This window comes from Cebus imitator, unplaced genomic scaffold, assembly GCF_001604975.1.
Source record: "Cebus imitator isolate Cc_AM_T3 unplaced genomic scaffold, Cebus_imitator-1.0 Scaffold94, whole genome shotgun sequence".
Taxonomy (NCBI): domain Eukaryota; kingdom Metazoa; phylum Chordata; class Mammalia; order Primates; family Cebidae; genus Cebus; species Cebus imitator.
The window spans coordinates 4980023-4985061 of NW_016107409.1; positions in this window are offsets into that span (position 1 = coordinate 4980023).

Sequence of the window (5039 nt, forward strand, 5' to 3'; positions counted from 1 at the left end):
GGATGTGATTTGAAAGATGCTAACATGCACCCCTATCCCAAATCTTATTCCTTGCCACCATGCTTAACATCCCCACAATCAATAGCACTTATTTAGGATACAACACTGAGTTCAGAAGGCATCTGCTAATATCAGATATGTTACCCCAAAGAGGCAGCAGGTTGAACAATGAGCAGACAACTCTCCCTCCATCTATCTTTGCCATTCTTCCTTCTTCAATGTTATAAGTGACCACCAGGTACTACCTCAGACTTCTTAGCCAGGGGCTCCAGGCTGGGGCTGCAGTGCTTCCATGATGTGGCCTGTCATTTAGCCTATGTGTTTCATATGCACATACGCCTCTAGAGAGGGGTCCCTAATTTTTACTGTATTTTCAAGGGGGTCCATGACTCCCCACAGTATAAGTTTCATTAAATTAGATGTACTAATGTTATTAATTTAGAAGGCTGGCCCAGGCCCCTTAAAAAGCGGGAGTTTGGAGGGCTTCACTGCAGACCTTGATTTTGCAAGCATGAGTGACTTTGCAAGCATGCCCAAAGATCCCCTCTTACTTCCACATCTGCCCTCCTCCTCCTCCTCCTCCCTCCAACACTAAGTATACACTCTCTGCAGGATAATAATACAGGATGAGCATCTCTAGTCTGAATATCTGAAACCCTAAATGCTCCAAAATTGGAAACTTTTTGAACACCAACACGATGCCACAAGTGGGAAAGTCCACACCTGACCTCACGTGACAGGTCACAGTCAAAACACAGGAGCACAGCACACAGTTTATTCAGCATCCCCAAAGGGAAAAGGCGCTCCCCCAGCTCCCTTTAGTTTGGATGTATCTTTTCCATGCATGCCCAGATTCCCCATGCAAGCACACCCGTAAAGTGTAATAAAATGGCACGTGTGCAGGCCAGACACACCAATAGCATGCTCCCCGTGACGCCCTACACACTGCATCACTCCCTGTGCTGTTTTGCTTATTCTCTGCTCCGTGGTGTAAAGTTATTGTTGAAAATGCTAAGAAGGTCTGCATGTATCCCCGTGGGGAACAGAGATAAGAAAAAGAGGAAGCATGTATGTTTATCTACAGCACAGAAAGTGAAGCTGTTGGAGAAATTGGACAGCAGTGTAAGTGTAAAACATCTCACAGAAGATTTTGGTGTTGGAATGACCACCACGAAACAGAAGGATAAACGAAGTTCTATGCTGAAAGTGATGAACAGATGTTAATTTAAAACAGAAAAATAATACATAAAGCTGAAAATGAAGATCTGGATCACGTGTTAAAGGAACGCATTTATCAATGTTGAAGTGAACACGTGTAACATGATGGTACGCTGATCGTGAAACAAGCAAAGATCTGTCACATTAAACTAAAAGTTGATGGGTACGATGAGTATTTAACAGGCTGGTTGCAGAAATTTGAGGAGAGATACAGCATTGAGTTTTTAAGGATTTGTGGTGCTAAAGCATCTACTGATCACAAAGCAGTGGAGAAATTCATTGACAAAGTTGCTAAAGTCATCGCTGATGAAAACCTGATGCCAGAACAACTCTACAATGCTGATGAAGCATCACTATTTGGGCATTACGGCCCCAGAAAGATACTGACCACAGCTGATGAGACAGTCGCTGTGGGAATTCAGATGCGAAGGACAGAGTAACTGAGTCGGGATGTGCGAATGCAGCCGGCGCACAGAAGGGTCATCTTGCTGTGGTAGGCAAGCTTGCCTCCTCACCCGGGCTGAACTTCTTGCCAGTCCAATATCATGCTAATAAAACAGACCTGCATCACCAGAGACATCTTTTCTGGTTAATCTCACAAACATTTCGGACCAGTGTCTCATGCTCAACTACAGGAAAGCTAGATTAGATGACAATGGCAAGATTTTGTTATTCCTTGACAACTGTTCTGCTTATCCTCCAGCTGAAAATTCTCATAAAAAATAACACTGATGCCATGTACTTTCCAGTAAATGTGACTTCATTAATTCAGCCATGTGACCAGAGTAACTTTAGATCCATGAAGAGTAAATGTAAGGACCCTTTCTTGAATAGGACGCTAGCAGCAGTGAACAGAGGTATGGGTGTGGGAGGATTTTCGAAAGGAGTTTAGCATGAAAGATGCCTACATGCTGTTTCCAGTGCTTGGAACACAGTGACTAAAGACAGTGGTGCATACCTGGTACAGTCTCAGACCTGCGACTGTGTTCAGTGGTGGTGATAAAATGGCATATGTCATGTGAGAAAAAAATGATGTCTGACTTCCTTATATATGTGAAAAAGATTCCCTCAGAATCTGTCAGTAAGCTGGAGGAAGTGGATATTGAAATTTTTAACCTCGATCATCGGGGTCCAGTTGTTCATTCCTTCGCTGATGGTGAAATAGCATAACCGGTTCTGAATCAAGGTGATCGTGACAATAGTGATGATGCAGATGAGGTCGTTAATACACAGAAAAAGTGCCGACAGACAACAGGGTGAAAATGTGCGATGGGCTTATTGCAGGACTAGAGCGGTGTGCATTTATAACACAACAGAACAGAAAATCATGTCAGTTTATAAAATCAAAGAGAGACTTTTAAGACAGAAATTATTGTGAATGAGGCTGATGACTCTGGAGGCAACATTTAAATAAGCCATGGGGCAGAATGCCTCATCATCCCTAGAGGACCCACTTCCTGGTCCCTCAACTGCTTCTGATGTTTCTTCTCACCTGAAAAAAAACACTGTGCAGTTGCCTTTTAATCAAAATACAGCATCGGAGGTGGCGACCGAAAGCCTCCTGTTTGCTGTTGCTGTTGTCTGCCAGTTGATACAGGTGTTCTGGTAATGCTACTGTGAGGCAGAGTTACCCTGAACACGTTGTGTTCACTGTGTTAATGGGGTGTCATTCTTTTCACTGTTAAGTACCTATGTGTAAGTGTAAGAAAATGATTGCTTATTGGTAACATAAATTCACAGTCAAGAATGACAGTGATCCCAAACAACCAGATTGTCCACATGGGTGACTGAGATCGTGATGCCTTTGCTTTCTGATGACTCAATGTATGCAAACTGTTTCAAGCACAAAATTATTGTAAATATTGTGTAAAATTACCTCTAGGCTATGTATATGAGGTACATATGAAATATAAATGAATTTCATGTTTATTTCTTTCTTTCTTTAGACAAAGTCTCACTCTGTCGCCCAGACTGGAGAGTGCAGTGGCGTGGTCTCAGCTCACTGCAACCTCTGCCTCCCAGGTTCAAGAGATTCTTCTGCCTCAGCCTCCCGAGTAGCTGGAATTATTACAGGCGTGTGCCACCACGCCTAGCTATATTTTGTATTTTTTGGTAGAGAAGGGATTTCACCATGTTGGCTGAGCTGGTCCCAAACTCCTGACCTCAAGTGATCCACCCACCTTGGCCGCCCAAAGTGCTGCGATTACAGGCGTGAGCTATAGCGGTGAATTTTATGTTTAGACTTGGGTCCCATCCCCAAGATATCTCATCATATATATGTACATATTTCAAAATCTTAAAAAGTCTGAAAACCAAAACACTTCTGGTTCCAAGCTTTTCAGACAAGAGATACTCAATTTGTATATAATTTATTAAGCACATACTAGGCTTAGCACTACACGCGTTATCTTACTTGATCCACGTAACTACCTTTTACAATCAATTCTATTACTGCCCCATTTTACAGATGGTGAAGCTGAGGCTTACAGTGGTTGGTTAACTTGCCAAGGTCTCCCATATAATGAAAAGCAAAATCAGGCTTCTAGCTCAGTTAGCCTTATACCAGAGTCCACACATTTAACCACTATGTCATTGGTTAACAAACTTGAATGATATCAACACCACCTGGAGGGCTTGTGAAACTCAGATTTCTAGGCCCCATCCTAGAGTTTCTGATTAAATAGGTCTGGAGGGTGGGGCCTAACAATTGGCATTTCTAACAAGCTCAAGCTGCAACTGCTGCTGTAGGCCGGGAGAGCCCAGTGCCCTGTGGTGAAGCTAATCAGCCCTTCCCTTGCACAGGCTCCCTCTACGGCCCTGGAAGGAAGCTATAAATGTGTTCATACAATCAGGTATTTTTGTAAAATTAAAAAATATAGGCAGAGTACGGTAACTCAGTGCTTTGGGAGGCTGAGCAGAGTGGATCGTTTGAGGCCAGGAGTTCAAGACCAGCCTGGGCAACATAGCGAGACCCTGTCTCTACAAAAACAAAAAATTAGCTAGGCGTGTGGTACGAACCTCTAGTCCTAGCTACTGGGGAGGCTGAGGCAGGAGGATCACTTGAGCCCAGGAGTTTAAGGTCATGGGGAGCTATGATGGTGCCACTGCACTGCAGCCTGGGCTACAGAGGAAGACAATCTCTAAAAAATAAAAAAAGTATAAATAAATAAAAATATAAGATACTTGTGTATTATTTTCTTTTTTCTTTTTTTCTTTTTTTTTTTTGGGACGGAGTTTCGCTCTTGTTACCCAGGCTGGAGTGCAATGGCGCGATCTCAGCTCACCGCAACCTCCGCCTCCTGGGTTCAGGCAATTCTCCTGCCTCAGCCTCCTGAGTAGCTGGGATTACAAGCACGTGCCACCATGCCCAGCTAATTTTTTTGTATTTTTAGTAGAGACAGGGTTTCACCGTGTCTTGACCTCATGATCCACCCGCCTCGGCCTCCCAAAGTGCTGGGATTACAGGCTTGAGCCACCGCGCCCGGCCCTGTATTATTTTCTTAAAGCAGATCCTTAAAATTGTAGAAGCTTTGAGTCCCCCAAAGCCTGATCTGCCCAGACCCCAATGTCTTCTTTCAGTTCCAGTTCTCCTGTTTTTATTTCAAAGCCAGCTCACATTACAAAATCCAGACCACAAGCCATAGCTACCTCCCATCCCAGCAGGCTAGGATTTCATGAGGTTCTTAAGTCTGTATATATCTACTGACATAATCTGTCTGCAGGTTTCAGATAAAGATGGGACTAAAGTAGCTTAATGTATTAAAGGGATAGCCTCAGCTGTCAGGATATCCTAGCCAGAATCTGATTTGGGATCTCAAGTG